Here is a 19,549-nt window from a genome sequence, read left to right as displayed (position 1 = left end):
GCGATTCTCCTGCCTCAGCCTCCTGAGTAGCTGGGATTATAGACGCATGCCACCACACCCAGCTAATTTTTGTATTTTTAGTAGAGATGGGGTTTCACCATGTTGGCCAGATGGTCTCGATCTCTTGACCTCGTGATCTGCCTGCCTCGGCCTCCCAAAATGCTGGGATTACAGGCGTGAGCCACCACGCCCAGCCTAAATAATTCCTACATTCCTCACTGATTCCTTTAAAGCAGTTGTTTTCAACCAGAGGTGATTTTTGCCCCTCCCCACAACACTCCCAACCCTGCCTGGAACATTTGACAATGTCAGGAGATATTTTTGGTTGTTGCAGCAGGGATGGGGGTGCTACAAACATCTAATGCGTAGGGGCAGGTATGGTGCTAAACACCTTAGGGTAAACAAGTCAGCCCCCACAACGAGGGATTACTCAGCTAAAAATGTTAATAGCTCCTCTTCTGAGAAACCCTATTTTAAAGATTAACTTACACTAGCAACCTTCCCCATATTAGATATTCTTTAATACTCAAACCACTGCTGCTACCCAGTCTAGAACCTACTACAAAGAGTTGCTCATGTGAGAAACAACTCAATCGCAAGTCAATGCCTACCTTTCCTTGAGTGTTCCCTTTTTTCTTCCAACTTAAAGCCCCTTTTAGATGTTTTATTACATATTTATACATATGGGCCACATATCCTGACTGCGAATTGCACAGTTTCTCCTTGTCACTGTACCTCTGAGGTGTACCTGTGGCCTCCCCACCTGAATTGCTTCTATACCATTGCTACAGTTTGAATCTCCCCTCCAAATCTCATGCCAAAACTTAATTGCCATTGTGATTGTTTTGAAAGGTAGGACCTTTAAGAATGATTAGGTCATGAGAGCTTCACCCTAATAAATGGATTAATGCTGTTATTGAGAGAGTGGGTTAGTTGTCATGGGAGTTCAGCCCTGTTTTTTTCCGTCTTGTGCTTGCCCTTCCCCATTTGACGCCTTCTGCTGTATTCCGTCCCAGCAAGAAAGCCCTCACAAGATGCAGCCCCTTGATCATGGACTTCTCAGCCTCCAGGACTATGAGCCAAATCAACTCCTATTCTTTATAAATTACCCAGTTTGTGGTATGCTGTTATAGCAACAGAAAATGGACTAAAACAACCATGTAGCATCAGATTCAAACTGAGTGAAAAAGATGCAGCAGTTCTCTGGTGAATGCAAGAATTGACACAGAAACAATTTTACTTCTGTAACTTAATGTAGGAGTCTGTCTTGGTGCTGTTTATTCAGTTCTGTTGATTTGTTTGCTGGTTTTTTTACAAAACCACATTATCTTTATTACTAAAGTTTATGATATACTTTCTTTAAATGCTTTGTGTTTAAGTGTATTATACACTTTAACATATGTTAGGCCAGCCCCCTTCATGGCTCTCATTCTAGATGAAGTTGGAATGTTCGTGGAATTTTATGAAACCTACATAAAGCTGTGGTTTCTAAATTTTAATGTGTATTACAATCACTTGGGGAGCATGTTACGAAGACAAGTTTCTTGAAAGCTTACCCTCCCTCTGCTCCGATTCTGTAAGCTGGGCATCTGTAAACCAGAAATCTGCATTCTAATCAGCATCTGAGGTGATTTTTGAGGCAGTAATCCTTGGACCCCATTTAGAGATACACTGCTGTAAAGTAATCTGCACCAGAATTGGTAACTTTTTACTATCTCTCCATTTATTTGGGATGTCTTTTTATCTTTTAGCAAAGTTTTCCCTTTATAGGTTACATCTTGCACATTGTACAGGCTTTTTTCTATTATATCTTGTAATTATTTTTGCAAGTACACAGAAAAACTGTTGATTTTTAGATGTTTATGTTGTATTCAGCCACTTTGCTAAGCTCTATTGTTAAATGTAATAGTTTTTCAGTTAAATCTTTTGCAGGGGTGAGGTGAGGGGCTTGGTTGGTAAATAAGCCTATCACGTGGAAACAAATTATTTTTGCCTCCTCCTTTACAGAATTATACCTAGTATTTCTAGCTGTTCACATTCTCCAAGCTTCCAGAACATTGCAAGATAAACGCTAATAGAATCCACCCATAATTTGTTCCCAATTTTAAAGGGAATGCCTCTATTATGGTTTCATAGTTAAGAATGGTGCTATTTTAGATAGGACTTTAAAAAAATTACATCAAGGAAGTAGCCTTCTAGACCCAATCTTCTTAAAGCTGCTTTTAAAAAAAGAGTATGTATATACTCTTACTCAATGCCTTTTTAGTATATGTGACATTTTCCGTTTTTTTTTTTTGTTTTGTTTTGTTTTTTTTGAGATGGAGTCTCGCCCTGTCGCTCAGGCTGGAGTGCAGTGGCACAATCTCAGCTCACTGCAACCTCTGCCTCCTGGGTTCAAGTGATTCTCCTGCCTCAGCCTCCTGAGTAGCTGGGACTATAGGCACGCGCCACCACGCCCAGTCAATTTTTGTATTTTTAGTAGAAATGAGATTTCACTATGTTGGCCAGGATGGTCTCCATCTCCTGACCTCGTGATCTGCCTGCCTTGGCCTCCCAAAGTGCTGGGATTACAGGTGTGAGCCACCGTACCCGGCCTGACATTTTTCTTTCTTTAAAAAATGCATGTATTAATAAAATTCCTAACCCATCCTCATCCTTATGAAATAACTTATAGTAAGTTGTGGCGGCTTACTCTTGTTGTATATTCTTTTTTTTTTTTTTTTTTTTGAGACGGAGTCTCGCTCTGCCGCCCAGGCTGGAGGGCAGTGGCGCTATCTCGGCTCACTGCAAGCTCCGCCTCCCAGGTTCACGCCATTCTCCTGCCTCAGCCTCCCGAGTAGCTGGGAGTACAGGCGCCCGCCACCTCGCCTGGCTAATTTTTTGTATTTTTTTGTGAGACGGGGTTTCACCGTGTCAACCAGAATGGTCTCGATCCCCTGACCTCGTGATCCACCCGCCTCAGCCTCCCAAAGTGCTGGGATTACGTGCGTGAGCCACCGCGCCTGGCCTACTCTTTTTATATATTCTAAGTTTTATTTTCTAGAATAGCAATTTCTCACCAACTGTGAGAGGTTTTGTTCTAAAATGTAGCTTGCCTGGCAGAACTCCAGTTACCAAAACCAAGATTTCAAAGGGGATTAGGGATAAAGCACCAACTTTGGTTTTGAATATGCAGCTAAATTCAGTAATGTGAAAGTTCTAGATGGTAACCTCTTCTAAAACAAACCAAATTTGTTAGTATTGAAACCTGGGCTGATAGGTAACTTTTTTCCTGATTTACACTCTTTCATTGTGCAGAAAACATTTCTGTGGCTTTATATTTTATTGAGAGGCTGATGCTTTGGACTTAGTCTTCCTTATTTGTTTCTACAAATCTAACTAACTACTCTTTGAACTATGGTCATTTAAAAAATTATCAAAGTACTTACTGGCATGTTTGGGAAAGCTGCCTGACAATCCATATATTGGAAAGATGGAGTTAAAAGAGATCTTTCTGAAGTACCAATTGATAAAACTGCTTACAAGATCTAAGGACAGTCATAATTGATGTCTTTTTTGTCTGTTTAAGACATAAACGGTGGATATGTAAAAAAATTGATAAGTAATTGTAAAACTGCATCAGCTCAAAACTGTGAGAGTTGATATATTTTACTCAGAAATAAAATTGGCCTGTAGTTTTCTTTTGTTGGAGATATGCTTATCAGTTTTTTGGCATTGGAAATAGTCTATAAAAAAGTTTGAGTAGCTTTCCATAATTTTCCATATTCGAGCATAATTGATTTAGCATTAAAATTAGCTTTTCCCTAAAAGTTTGCAACTGTTAAAGGATAGCTGTCAGAAAAAGATAAATTCATGGCTCTCATACAAATATATAAATGAACGCATTACTTTATGGTGTACGTTAATCAGTGAGGGAATCAGGCAGATGTTATAACCAGTTCAAAAGAGAATTCAGAAAGTGGACACATCTATGGACCACCAACATTGATTCATAAACAAATATTGAAATAAATTGCAAATGGAAGCAAAAGTGGTTGTTTTGTGGGAAGGTGGGAGAAAGAAGAGTCAATTAAATGTTTACTTGACAGAACAGAATTTGCATGTCTATAGACAAGAATTATTTTGCATTGCTGTTACCTGTAACTTAAAGTTCTATGTATATACAATTATAGATGTATGTATATACAGACATATATACACACACATACCCCTATCAGTAGATATATATATTATAGATACTTTATAACACTACTTTGCATATCTTCCTTTTTAAGACACTTGATGTGTCAATTTTCTGTGGTGGAGATAGTGGTTTTAGAAGCAGCTCTAGGATTTCTTCATGTTAATTTTGCTGTCTTAAAAAGCTCATTGATTATTGCTTTTACTTTGTTATTGTCACCCTTGTGGTTTCCTTATGTGTTTCTTTCTAAATTCATAAAGAGGGTGCATCTTTTTCTTTCCTTTCCCTCCTTTCTTTCTCTACTATAATGAAAATATCTAAGACCACGAATTTATCCCTGAATATAACCTGGGCTGCATCTTCCTACATATTTGACAAATCTAGAAATATTTGCATATCAATTTTTATTCTCACCAGCATTGTCCTTTTAATTAAAAGTTTGCTAACTTGATAAGCAAACATGTTATCTTGTCTTCTTCCTACTGTCTTTTCAGTTCTCCACTGGCTTCCTTTTATCAGCCTGTACAAATGCTCAGTACTAATGTGCTGTTTTACTGTAGCTCCCTCAAAAAAAAAAAAAAAAAAAAATTCTTTCTTTGATCCTGACTGATCTTTGAACTATTGCTCCATCTGTTTGTTTACAGCCAAAGTTCCTCCCATCCCTTTCTCAACTTAATTATAACCTGGTTTCTGACCCAGTGCCCTACTAAAACCTTTCATGCCAATGTCACCAGTGACCTCTGAATCCAGCAGACTCCTCTCAGTGCTAGTCCCGATTGAACTCTAAGGACATTTGACATTGTTGACCACCTCTTTGTCTTGCACCTTTCTTTCCTTGGCTTTCATGACAACATTCTTTCCTCATTTTCTTCTATTTCCATGACTTTTTTTTTTTTTTTTTTTTTTTTTTGAGACAGAGTCTCGGCTCACTGCAACCTCCACCTCCCGGGTTTAAGCAATTCTCCTGCCTCAGCCTCCCACATAGCTGGGATTGCAGATGCACGTCACCACACCCAGCTAATTTTTTGTATTTTAATAGAGATGGGGTTTCACCATATTGGCCAGGCTGGTCTCGAACTCCTGACCTCAGGTGATCCACCATGCCTGCCCCTTCCATGACCATTTTTTCAGCCTCCAGTCCTCCATTGCCCCCTAAACATGAGTGTTCTTGGCTCCATCATTTCTTCTCATTCTACATAGTTCACCTGGGTTATTGCAACAGTGACCTTTACTTGAATCAGCACCTCTGTGCAGCTGACTTCAAAACCTCTGTCTTTAACCTCTTCTGAACTACAGGTTCTATTTCTATCCTTGTACTTCTCTCCTAAATGTCTCGAAGGCATCTCAGTGCAGCTCAACCAGACTCGGGTTTCCTCGGGCATCTTATTTTTCTTCTTGTTATTCCCATCTTAGTTACTAGAGCTTTACTCTTTACTAAGTCTCCATCTCTGCTTCTTTTTATTTTGCTTTATCTGCCCTGCCTTGGCTCCATTAGCCATTGATATGGTTTGGATCTGTGTCCCCACCCAAATCTCATGTCAAAATGTATCCCCAGTGTTGGAGGTGAGGCCTGGTGGGAGGTGATTGGATGATGGGCGTTGTTTCTAATGGTTTAGCACCATCTCCCTAGTGCTGTCTCATGATAGAGTTATCATGAGATCTGGTTATTTAAAAGTGTGCGTTACCTCCCCCTTCACTCTCTCTTGCTCCGGCCGTGTAAGATGTGCTTGCTTCCCCTTCGCCTTCCACCATGATGGTAAGTTTCCCGAGGCCTCCCCAGAAGCTACTATGCTTCCTGTACAGCCTGCAGAACTGTGAGCCAATAAAACCTCTTTTCTGTATAAATTACCCAGCCTCTGGTATTTCTTTATAGCAGTGTGAGAATGGATTCGTACAGCCATCTACCTTTTATGCCATTGTGTATTGGCTGCCGAGCACTGCTGGAGAAAAATTCTGTGGAGACAAACTTAGAAACTCCAGGCAAATTTAGGCCTTCAGTGTGGAATAGGATTTTTTTTTTTTTTTTTTTTTTTTTTTTGAGATGGAGTCTCACTCTGTCGCCCAGGCTGGAGTGCAGTGGTGTGATCTCGGCTCACTGCAAGCTCTGCCTCCCAGGTTCATGCCATTCTCCTGCCTCAGCCTCCCGAGTAGCTAGGACTACAGGTGCCCGCCACCACATCTGGCTATTTTTTTTGTATTTTTAGTAGAGACGGGTTTCACCATGTTAGCCAGGCTAGTCTCAATCTCCTGACTCCGTGATCTGCCCACCTCGGTCTCCCAAAGTGCTGGGATTACAGACGTGAGCCACCGCTCCTGACCCCTGTACAGGATGTTTTTTATAAGTCTGTTCACCCTCCTCACACCTCAGTGATTACTCCAAACTCGTATCTCTTCACTCCCCTGTATCTCTCACTACCTGCTGTCTCCCTTGCTTCCTCCATCCCTCCTTTGCCCTCCCTCTGACTCCTCCTCTCTCTCAAGAGAGAGAGTTATCTTTGCGTTTTACTTTCATGGAGGAAATGGAGATTATCAGGCATGATCCAAGCCTTTCACTTTCCTGTGTCTCAGCCCTCCCCTCCTGGGCTGAGAGCCACTCTTCTGAATTCTCCTGCAGCACATGGAGCCCTGCGCATTCCCTCCCTCTCTCCATACTTTCAACCTCTACTTCTTTCCTATTGACCATAAAATATGCTCAAATCTCTATTTTTTGAAAAGCAGATTTCTCTCTTAATTTTTAGGTAGGTCTCCCTTTACTCATGCCTGCACATCTTTCCTTTCTTTCACAGCCAAGCTTCTCTTGAAAGTAACCCACTTTCACTTTCTCTACTTCCCCACCTCCCTTTCATGTTAAATCATTGCAGTGGGACGTCTGTCTCCACAGTCCTGCTGAAACTGCTCTGATAAAGGCCATCAGTGATCTACTCACTAGCCAATCCCTTGGCCTCCCTTCAGCCCTCACCTGTGGCATTTGAGACATTTGACCTCCATAACAAAACTCTCATAGGTGGGCATGGTGGCTCATACCTATAATCCCAGCACTTGGGGAGGGCAAGGCAGGAAAATTGCTAGAGCCCAGGAATTTGAGACAGCCTGGGCAACATAGTGAGACCCCATCTCTAGAAAATGTCAAAAAAATTAGCCAAGCATAGTGGCATGTGCCTGTGGTCCCAGCTACGTGGGAGGCTGAGATTGTAGGATCTCTTGAGCCCAGGAAGTTGAGGCTGGAGTGAGCTGTGATTGTGCCACTGCACTCCAGCCTGGCCAACTGAGCAAGACTCTGTGTCAAAAAAAAAAAAGAAGGAAGGAAGGAAGGGTGGGAGAGAGGTGGGGAGGGAGACAAAAAACAACTCTCTCTTGTGCTTCTGCTGTCTCTCTGATCGTTCCCACTCCCCTTCCTTGGCAGCATCGCCTTTGTCCTCCCACTGCTGGTGCTTCTCTGTCTTTGGCTCTCCTGTGCTCTGTGCTCCTCTCCCCTGCCCTCCTCCTGGCTCCTCTCTCCCTTCACACACTCTCTGCGTGTGCTGACTGCCCTCTGCTTTCATGCTTCCTCTATTACCACTCTGTGTAGACTCCCAAATCAACACGTCCAGCCTGACCACTTACCTGAACTCGAGACCCCGGTTATCGCCTGCCTTCTGTACATTTCCACTTTTGTGCCCCAAAGACACCATAAAACTTGATCCATCCAAGATGGTAGGTAAAGAGGACAAGGACACTTTGGGAGGCCAAGACGGGCAGGTCACGAGATCAGGAGTTCGAGACCAGCCTGGCTAATATGGTGAAACCTCGTCTCTACTAAAAATACAAAAATTAACCAGGCTTGGTGGCACATGCCTGTGGTCCCAGCTACTCAGGAGGCTGAGGTAGGAGAATCACCTGAACCCAGGAGGCAGAGGTTGCGGTGAGCTAAGATCACACCACTGCACTCCAGCCTGGGTGATAGAGTGAGACAATGTCTTAAAAAAAAAAAAAAAAGGACAAGGAAAAGTAACTAGAAATAGTAAGAGAGAAAGAAGAATGAGAGAGGGGGCTGTGGGCAGGGGAAATACATTTCCAATGAATTTGTATGGCTGTCTCCATTTGCCCCTGCTCTGTTTGGAACACGTGCCATCTTCATCCCCACGTTTCTTTACTAGAGCTGTGGTTCTCAAAGTGTGGTCCCCAGGCCAGGAGCACATCAGCATCATCTGGGAGCTTTGTAGTATTACAAATTCTCAGGTCCCACCTGGGGCCTACTGAGCCAGAACTTCAGAGGTGGGGCCCAGCAATTTCTGTTGAAACAGCCCATGCAGGTGATTTTGATGCCTGCTAAAGTTTGAGAGCCGCTGCACTGGTGAATGGCTCATTCTTCATGGCCCAGCATCAGTGCTGCTTCACCTGCAGAGCCTTCCCTGGTCCTGTCAGTTAGAACTGACGTTCTCCTCCATGTTCCTGTAGTACTTTATTCATACCAATTATATAGCACTTATTCTATTATAGTTAGCTCTTTAAGAGTCCTCCTCCCCTATAGATTATGAGGTCTAAGGTTAATATTAATCTTTGTATTTCTAGCACCAGGCCTGGTGCCTGTGAAAAGTGAACATATATTACATTATCACAAATTACTTTTGTTTTTCCTGCTCCTATGGCCTCTTTTCACTCTCTCCTTGCCTTTTCTTCCTTTCTTCTTTCCTTGAACCTGACTTCTGGATACAAATAAATTAGCAGAATGAGACCTTACCATGCAAAGGCAATGTTTTCATTGGATTCAAGCTTTCAACCCCTTTATATCTATCTGTGTCAGGGTTCAAAGAGAAGCCAAACCATGATGGATACACACATAGTTTACAGAGATTTGAGCTTACTTAATTGTAGAGCTGGTTAAACTGTGTGAAGCTGTTTTCTTCACTTCTGCTGCTGGAGCTAGAAGTCCACTGGGCAGAGTTGGGAAGGGAAAGATGGATGGGAAGGAGGCATGGCGGGAGAGCACAGGGAAGCCACCTGCCACAAGCTCAGCTAGAACTCATGAGCATCAACCCAGACCCACAAGGACACTGGAACCCGGTCAGCCCTCATCAACCTTGATGGTGTGAGTGTCCTGCAGAAAGAGGGTACCTTTCGTCATGGAGCTAAACACAGTCCTGACCCAGCAGAGAAGCCCAAGAAGCATCTAGAGGAAGGGGGAGCAGTGGCAGGCCCAGCAGATGCCCCATACCAAGTGGGGGAGCCGCAGAAAACAAGTTCGTGTTTGAGCCGCAAAGGCACCTGGCCTGATCCTCAGAGCATAAGAACAGAATGGCACTGAACATCTAAAATTATTCCACAATAAAATGGGAGCATTTTTTAAAAATGGCTGCTGCTTCACTTTCACCTCCAAATTACGTGTGAAAATGTCTCTTGTGCTCATTCTAACCAGAAACACACAGGTCAGGTGAGCCAAGGTGACACAGTACAAAGCCACCACAATATCTCATGACTGAAGCTGAAATACCTGAGGTTTACTCTCTGAAGTAAAATAGGAGATATGGGCAATTATTTGCAAAAAAAAAAAAAAGACCCAGTATGGTCTAGGTGATGAGGGAAACCTTTCCTAGATTGGCTGACAGTGGAATCAGTTCTGGAAAGATGGGTAAGAATTACATGGGGAAGACATCCCGGGAGACAAAATCATGATTCTTAACCAAAGACCCTCGGTCATCAGTGAAAGGCATAATTATGCTCAGTATGTAGTCTTTACTGAGGTAGGATAGACTTTAGAAAGACTATCAGTAAGGATCGAAAGCAAGACTGTCGAGTCTTAATTAATTAGAAGACCATCTAAGCATCATAATTAATTGAGAAGTTTTTGTAAGTGGTGAGTGTCATAAGGGATAATAAAGTTTAGTTGTAGTGATAGTAGCTGAGGAGCTTGGATTCAACTGCTTACTAGCCGTGTCGCCCTGAGCAAGATATTAAACCTCTGTAGGCCTTTATACATTTGCATACAATTATACATTTGTAAGTTGGCAGTAAAAATAGTCTCTACCTTACAGAGTTGCTGTAAGGGATTAATAAGAGAGTCCATGTAAAGCACTTGGCAGAATGTTAGGCACAGGGCATATGAACTGCTGCCAATATCCTGTCATCATCATTGTCATCATCATTATTATTGTCATTATTATTATTTCCCAAGGAAATACTTGTTTAGGCAGGGTGATTCCAAAGACCAAATGATATGTTTGACCATTCAAAGTACCTGGCCAATTGAGCAGATAGGATCTAGCGCTGATTGCCAGAAGAAATGTGTTCTACTTGTTCTTATTGCTTACTTGGATTCAAATATAGTTGTCCTCATCTCCTCATCCACAACCCCAAAATGTTTTTCTGTACTTTCCTATCAAAATTTTTTATCTTGGGCAGGCACAGTGGCTCACACCTGTGATCCCAGCACTTTGGGAGGCCACGGTGAGAGAATTGCTTGAGCCCAGGAGTTCGAGACCAGCCTGGGCTAAATGGTAAAACCCCATCTCTACTAAAAATACAAAAATTGGCCAGGTGTGGTGGAGTACACCTGTAGTCCCAGCTACTATGGAGGCTGAGGTGGGAGGATTACATGAGCCCAGGAGGTGGAGGCTGCTGTGAGCCATGATCATGCCACCGCAGTCCAGCCTGCATGACAGAGCAAAACACTGCCTGAAAAGCAAAAAACAAAACAAAAGAAAAGGTTCTTTTTCTTTTGCCTAAGAAATGGGCTTTGCAGCCTTTTTCCACTACCTGCTTTTATCAGGCCTTGGGCAAGGACAGTTTTACAACCCAGGGAGCAAACCACAGCCACCCTGCCGATCCAGGAGGCTGTGTGCATGTGATCATATGGTCTCCCTGTGGCAGAATTTAGGGACTTGTCTTGTGGGGGCTTGGAAAAACGGACTAATGTCCATCCACAGTCGTGGGTGTCATTTTGTAACCATATTCAGAAGCTGTGAAGCATTTTTCTGTCAGAGAGAAAGGGCTGGATATCTTTTCATCTTTGTTAAACAATGAAAAACAAAGAATGGAATGTTATCTTTTAATTAAAGAGCTATTCTACCCCCCTTTCTTTATCCTGATTATCAAGTTTTCATAAATCTTTATCTCCTGTAAATCTTCAGTCTCATCCCTCCCACCTCCCATCGTTAATTAGACTTTCTGGTTTGTAGCCACTTGAAGTGGAGAAAAATCACTGAACTAGACTTTGGAAAGAATACAGTTCTGGTTTTATTACTCGATTTCAGCATTGATCGGATCCTCAGAATGTACTTTCATTTACATGTCTACCTTTTAAAACAAAATCTACAGATCCTATCAATGCAACAATTTCTTTTCTCCTTTACCAAGCCCCAACTGACTTTATTCCAAACACAGAAATTCACTAGCAGAGTACATTTTAAAGTTTCTATTCATTGAAAGGTGCGTACTGCCGGTCCTGTCTCAGCTGGGTTTGCAAGAATGAAATGCCTCAAGCATTCTTTCTGTTGTTGCCTCCTACTTGAATTCATTGATTTCGCAACGTGTGATTCAGTATACAATGTTCTCTCTCTGAGAACATTGCGATAGGTTCCTCCTCCCCCAGTACTACAGCCATGCTGTAATCCTCCTCATCAGTAAAAATCCTTCTCATTTGGTTTGTAATCACACCACGTTTCTGTGGCTTTGTTTGAGCGGTCCCTCACCCAGAATGTCTATCTAGCTTTATCTACTTGGTGAATTCCTTCCAGACCATCTCAATGTCACCTCCTCTAATTCATCTGTCCCAGTTTCCTCTGGTGGGATTATGCTTGCCTTACTCTGGGCTTTGTAGAACTGGTTTGCATTATCAAAGTTGCTACATTTGCATTCATGATTATGTAATTGTGTCTGTCTTCTCCTCTAGATGCTTTCAGGTCAGAGTCTGCCTTTTTCATAATTGTACCTTCCCACTGTAGCAGGACGAGCCACAGACAAAACTCCTCAGACAACGAGTTAACGAAGGACGGGGTTTATTCAGCTGGGGGCATAGACAAGACTCCTGTCTCAAGAGCCGAGCTCCCGGAGTGGGCAATTCCTGTCCCTTTTAAGAGCTCACAACTCTAAGGGGGTGCGCGTGAGAGGGTTGTGATCGATTGAGCAAGCAGGGGGTATGTGACTGAGGGCTTCATGCACCGGTAATTAGGTTGGAACAAAACAGGACAGGGATTTTCACAGTGCTTTTCTATACAATGTCTGTAATCTATAGATAACATAACCAATTAGGTCAGGGCTCGATCTTTAACTACCAGGCCCAGGGTGTGGCACCAGGCTGTCTGCCTGTGGATTTCATTTCTCCCTTTTAGTTTTTACTTTTTCTTTCTTTGGAGGCAGAAATTGGGCATAAGACAATGTGAGGGGTGGTCTCCTCCCTTACCACTACCCAACACAATACCTGACCCAGGGAAGGCAATGGGTAAATACTTGTCAAGTGAATGAAAATCTCCTTCTTCAGTGGTTATATAAATAAGAAGGAAAGACATAATAAAGACAATTACTTGAGTAATTTTCTGCCGAGACTAAAGAAAGCTGCAAGTAATTTGTTTGTGATTTAAAAGAATTGGGTTGTCATTCACAGCTAAATAATGAAGCGTGGGGGTCCCAAGACACATGTCTCTCTTTTTAGAAACGTCTACCTAAATGTACAATGAATGTTTTTGGAAAAAGAAAAAACAGATTTTGTTTTCAACACAAAAATCAAAAACTAAAATACTTCTGAAATAAACTTAGATTCTGTAACCTAATTTTGAATTACGGTCATGTTTTAGTTGTTGTGTTTTTTTGTTTTGTTTTGTTTTTTGCGTGATCTCGGCTCACAGAAAGCGCCACCTCCTGGGTTCACGCCATTCTCCTACCTTAGCCTCCTGAGTAGCTGGAACCACAGGCATTCACCACCACGCCCAGCTAACCTTTTTTTTTTTTTTTTTTTTTTTTTTTTTTTTTTGTATTTTTAGTAGAGACAGGGTTTCACCGTGTTTGCCAGGATGGTCTCAATCTCCTGACCTCGTGATCTGCCCGCCTCAGCCTCCCGAAGTTGTTGTGTTTTAATAAAATAAGTTATTTGAGGCCGGGTGTGGTGGCTCACGCCTGTAATCCCAACACTTTGGGAGACCGGGGTGGGCAGAGCAGCCTGGCTAACATAATGAAACCCCCATCTCCACTAAAAGTACAAAAATTAGCCAGGTGTGGTAGCAGGAGCCTGTAATCCCAACTACTCAGTAGACTCTGGCAGGAGAATCGCTAGAACCCAGGAGGTGAAGGTTGCAGTGAGCTGAGATCATGCCACTGTGTTCCAGCCTGAGTTATTTTTTAAAAAAAAAAGGTTATTTGTGTTGTAGGAGTTATTAAGAAATTATTTTAGGCAAATAGAGAGGAAAAGGGGTCTCTGGGAAGTTTTCATTTTTTAAAGCATTTCCGTAGAAGTTTCTTGTAAGGCCCCGGCTCTTAGAGCCAGGCTGGCAACCTTCGATATACAAATTCTGGCCATTAGAAACTGGATCCACCCAAAATGGCGATTCCTGCAGCCTTCTGGCCCTTGCCTTACATGTTCCTGGCAACATGGCCGCTCCCACATATCCCCACGTGTGTAGAGCATCATGGCCAATGTGTTTGCATATTAAAAGGCTAGGGTGAGAGGGCCAGCTTTTTTGCAGGGCTATGTAAATGACATGCCTAGTCAAACCAATCCCCTGAGCCCTATGCAAATCAAACACAGCCTCCTCCAGCCTCTGTATATATACCTGACTGGTATCCGTGACAGGTGTGGACCTTCTTTTTTGGTTTTGGAGCACCGACCCCCATCCTTCTGGCTCTGTACTGGGGAGCCTCTTCCTTCTGCCTTTCTCTTTTCGTTCTTGCCTATTAAACTCCTTAAAACCACTCCAAGTGTGTCCGTGTCGTTTTATCTAAACTGGCATGAGGACCAAGAACCCTGGTGTTCCTCCACTCATCAAAGCCGTATCATTTGGACCCTACCCTCTGACAAAGATTCTTCGTGTGACTAAACTTTAGTCAGGGTTCCTGAACCTTCTACTGGGCCACCTGTGAATGCCTTGTAAAATCCAGTTTTAGCAAAAAAATCCCAGCCTTCAATACCTGATCATTCTCCATGTCAGGTTTCTATTCTCCACCATCCCCTAGGTGCCATCTGATCACCCTGGTGTCTTCGGCAAGAATCCCGTTAGGTTGGTTTAGCCAGAATCCCCTCTTACCCCTGATATTTCCTCTTAGTAATTTTCTGTCCACTGTCCCCCGCCCCCCCACCCAGCTTCTTGGCTATAGATTCCCACTTGCCCGTGCTGTATTTGGAGTTGAGCTCAGTCTCTCTTCCTAACTGCAAATCTCATTGCAGATGTCCCTGTACCTGTCTCCATGGTCCTGAAGAAAGTCAGCCTTACTGTGCTTTAACAAGTCTTATTAAATGTTTTTTTCTGTAATATCTGTCTTTCCTTTCATTCTTTTATCATTATGCAGAACCTAAAGACCATACACCATGCTATCTGATGCCTCGCAGGGAAGTATACATTTTTATTTCATGCATTAAGCTGCTGAACTTCCTTTGTACCCAAATAAACCTACAAGCATCTCTTTTCCTTTGTAATTTTAGCATTTAACTCAGCAGGAAATAAAATTGCCAGGGCTACTGCTGGCTAACTGATTGCCAGAATGTGTTCTGCGGCGTCTTATTGGAGCTTACTCCCATCTTGTCAAAGCCATTTCAAAAGTGTCCAGTGTTTTCGTCTCTCCACATTGTTTCACTTTCGTTGCTTGTGGATTTTGGTGAGATAACCAGGATTGGCCACACTCAGTCTTACCATTTCAGACCAGAGGACTCCCAAGGCAGAGAGCTGTGGTTAGAATATGGGGGTGGTAGTTCTTCCTGTAGCCTCCTAACCTGTTTCTACTTCCCATGTTTTTATGGTTTTAGAGAATACCATAAACAAAGAGCAAACAAAGAGCAATTTTTTTTTTTTTTTAAATAAAGGTCTCGCTCTGTTGTCCAGGCCTGGAGTACAGTGGTGCAATCATGGCTCACTGCAGCCTCGACCTTCCAGGCTCAAGCAATCCTCCCACCTCAGCCTCCCAAAATGCTGGTATTACAGGCGTGAGCCACTGCACCCAGCCCAAAGAGCAAATTTAATCCTCCAAGCATCACCTTCACCTTATCACCAACAAGTCAGTGCTGCCCATTGCCCAAGCATGGCCCCCTTCAGTCCCCCTCCTGAGCATTCTGTCCTGGCCCCACACAGTCTGACTGGAGATGCCTCACTAACCTCACCTCCCATGTACATCTCCTCAACCAGTTACCTGTGTGTCATCCCCTCTGCATCACCGAGTCTTCTCCACAAACATTTTGCATTTCCCGTTCACCAAGATACTCTTGCTGATAGCCTTCCATTCCCTTTCAGTATCTTACAATTCTGTTTATCACGCAAGGCCCAGCTTGAATGCTACCCTCTCCGTGGACCCTGTTCTAATCCCATGGGCAGAATTAATCACTCGTACTGTGTAGACGTAAGAATTCATCTTCTATGTGTGTATGGCAATTTTCAGGCTGTCCCACATGCTATAGTTACTTGTTTACATTTCTGTTCCCTTAGCCAAGGCTTCTGCTTTTGTTTTGCTTTTTTCAATCTTGTATTTCCCATTTTGTAGCACAGTGCCTTTCATTTATTCTTCACCAGATACTTATTGAGCACTGCTATGGGTGAGATCTTGTTTTAGAGACTGGGGAAAAACAAAGAGCAAAAGGTAAAAATCCCTACCCTCGTGGAGCTTGCAATTAGTGAAAGAAGAAAGTCTAGGATTAAAATAGATAAAATGTAATATTAGGTGCTATGGAGAAAAATATAGCAGGGTGACACAGGGAATTCTAGGGGTGAGGGGATTTTCAATGGGATGCTCAGGGAAGGCCTCGCCAAGAAGGTACCATTTTGGCCAAGACTTGTGGTGAGGGAGCAGCCATGTGCCTTTCTGGCGAGACAAGGGACAGTACACCATATGTGTGGCCTGTACAGGGAGGTGTCTGATGTGTTCGAGTAATGCAAGGAGACCGGAATGGCTGGAGCCAGGAGTGAGTAGTGGGTAAAGTCAGAGAGGAAGGGACAGGTGCTCTGATGTAGGGGCTTAGCCAGTTTTTGTGTGTGTTTTGTTTGTTTATTTTTAGAGACAGGGCCTCACTTTGTCACCCAGGCTGGAGTGCAGTGGTATGATCATAGTGCTTATTGTATCCTCAGTTTCCTGGACTCAAGGCTCTGCCTTCTGAGTAGCTAGGACTACAGGCACCTGCCACTACACCTGGGTAATTTTTAAATTTTTTCATACAAACGGAGTCTCGCTATGTTGCCTAGGCTGGTGTTGAACTCTTACCTCAAACAATCCACCCACCTCTGTGCTGGTATGACAGGTGTGAACCACTGCGCCCAGCCTTAGCAGGGTATTGAGCTAAAGGATGACATGATCTGATCAGTGCTGTCATAGTATCTCCCTGGCTGCTGTAGCAAGGAGTGGTTCAGTTTAAACTCTTATTTTGGCTCAGGATTTTGGACGCATTGAATGTGGGTTGTGGGAGAAATTGAGGTGTCTAAGATTATCTCAAGGCTTTTGGCCTGAGAAAGAGGAAGGATGGAGCCACCATTCATGGAGCAAGGCAGACTGCGGACAAAGCAGGTTTGGGGAGCAAGATCGGGAGGACACCTGTGGGTGCTGACATAGAAAGGTATCCACATTGAGGTGTCCACATTGCATGGTTAAGTAAAAAATTTCACACTTGCACATATGTGGGGGAGAACCTGGGAGGATGTATATTGAACCATTAACAGTTAACTGTTTCGGGCATGGCACTACTGGGTGTTTTTACTTTCCAATTATGAATTGCATGTCTATATAATTCACCAGTCCAGATAATATAAAGGTAACAAAAATGCCTAAGACCAGTCTGCCCAGGTCCACTGGCCAAGCCCTCAGAGTGACAGGTTTCTTTCATCATTCACTAGAAGGCACACAAACTGCAGACCACCTCACAATGACAAATTTATAAGACTTTTCTAAACCAGAATAGAAATTTACAGTAGACCCCTTTATCAGCAGTTTCACTTTCCACAGTTTCAGTTACTCATAGTCAACTGAGGTCCAAAAATATGAAGATATTTTGAAATAGATGGGGAGGAGTACATTCACATAGCTTTTATTACAGCATATTATTATAGTTGTTCTATTTTATTATTGTTGTTACTCTCTTACTCTGCCTAATTTATAAATTAAACTTTATCATATGCATGTATGTATAGAAAAAACATCGTGGCCAGACTCGGTGGCTCATGCCTGTAATCCCAGCACTTTGGGAGGCTGAGGCGGGTGGATCACTTGAGGTCAGGAGTTCAAGACCAGCCTGGCCAACATGGTAAAACCCCATCTCTACTAAAATTACAAAAATTAGCTGGGCATAGTGGTGCGTGCCTGTAATCCCAGCTACTTGGGGAGGCTGAGGCAGGAGAATAGCTTGATCCTGGGAAGCAGGGGTTGCAGTGAGCCAATTTTTGGCCACTGCACTGTATCCAGGGCAACAGAGTGAGACCCCATCTCGAAAGGAAAAGAAAAGAAAAGAAAAGAAAGAAAAAACATCGTATATGTAGAGTTTGTTACTATCCAAGATTTCAGGCATTTCTTGGGGGTCATGGCATGTGTGTGTCCCTTGTGGATAAGGGGCTACTACAGCATTCACTATGGGGCTAAAGCAACAGTAGTCATTTGCTTAGGAAAATCCTTTCTGGTGAGTAACTCTGTTCAGAAAACCATATTGTAGGCCAAAAGGTGATGTGATAAATATAGATTTACAACAAAAGAAGTGAGGCCATTTCTGTCGAGCAGGTTTGGCAGATTGCTGTTCTTTACCGTCAGGTTGTTTCTTTCCAGAAGACTAACACTCGTCCTCTGAATCAAAGCAGCTTTCTCCCCCATACGGCACTGTTCAGACACACTGAGAATGCTAATGGTTCAACTTCTTCAGTCAATGAATCTGCCCTTAATTCATCCCAGGCGACAAACAATTCAAGATATTGGGGGGAGTATAACTGATTTGAGAATCCAAGTAATATGCTTTAAATAGTTTTCTAAGGAAGAGAACAGATTATCTAATAACTGATGAGCTACTTCTAAAAGAAGAATATTCTCTCAGTCCATTCTTTGTACTCTACCAAGTACTGTAGAGCTGCTTTAAAGGTAAATTAGTCAGGTTCCATTGCTGGGAAGGAAGTGGTGCAGGCAGGTGGCAAGTCCGGAAAGGTACAGCAGTGCCCATTGTCTAGAAACTGGGCAGCCAAACCCCAGTAGGGAGGAGCCTGCTGGTCTAGGAATGGTAAAGGGAACAAAAGGAGAAACCCCTTGTATGTCACAAAGGATGATTCCCGCAACCTCCGCCCTGCCCTACCCTCCCACCTAGGAGAGGAAAATGGTGTCAACATATGATCCGCTTCATAGGGAAGTAGAGGCGGCTGAAGAAGGCAGCTGGCATAAAAAGCTGTAAAGGGACAGCCAGGAGAGGACTGCCCTGTAGAGGTAACCCAGGACCAAAGCCCAGTGCATCCTGGGTCTGGTAAGCAACACTGGAGCCTTTGGAGAGCCGCTGAGGGGCACGGTGGCCAGGGGCCAGGGCATGGAGCAGCTCATGCCGGTCACTACTTTCTTTTTGTTTTTTGAGATGGAGTCTCACTCTGTCATCCAGGCAGGAATGCAGTTGCGTGATCTCGGTCCACTGCAAGCTCCACCTCTTGGGTTCAAGCAATTCTCCTGCCTCAGTCTCCCCAGGAGCTGGGATTACAGGTGCCCACCAATACACCTGCCTAAGTTTTGTAGTTTTAGTAGAGACGGAGTTTCACCATGTTGGCCAGGTTGGTCTCCAACTCCTGACCTCAGATGATTCACCCGCCTCGGCCTCCCAAAGTGCTGGGATTATGGACATGAGCTACCACGCCCAGCCCGGTCACTACTTTCTGAGAATATTTGCTAGTCTCTGTAAGGAGAGTTGGGAAACATGTCAGTCCTCTTAGCAGTGCACTTGCAAGTTGTTGTTAGAATATGTTATTGCTCTACGTGCTTCATTTTCTTGGTTGCTTCATTTTCTTGGTTAACTATGGAGCCACTTTTGCTGATGACTGTATAGTCAGAGTTTTCCAGAGAAACAGAACCAATAGGATATATGGAGATATTTAAGAGGAGATTTATTATGAGAATTGGCTTAGGCAATTATGGAGGCCAGAAGTCCTATGATGTGCCATCTGCAAGCTGGAGACCCCATAAAGCTGGTGTTACAATCCAGTCCAAGTCTGAAGGCCTGAGAGCAAGGGGAGCTGATGATGTAACTCTCAGTCC

The 19,549-nt window shown here is 43.3% G+C and overlaps 1 protein-coding gene across 2 annotated transcripts in view; it reads left to right on the top strand.

The window, feature by feature from the left end:
• TMEM150C (transmembrane protein 150C) overlaps positions 1 to 19,549 on the top strand; it is an 87,914-nt gene that overhangs the window by 26,174 nt on the left and 42,191 nt on the right. The gene's annotated exons all lie outside the window — the stretch shown is intronic.

The sequence above is a fragment of the Macaca thibetana genome, chromosome 5, assembly GCF_024542745.1.
Source record: "Macaca thibetana thibetana isolate TM-01 chromosome 5, ASM2454274v1, whole genome shotgun sequence".
NCBI lineage: Eukaryota > Metazoa > Chordata > Mammalia > Primates > Cercopithecidae > Macaca > Macaca thibetana.
This window is presented reverse-complemented; position numbering and strand designations above follow the sequence as displayed.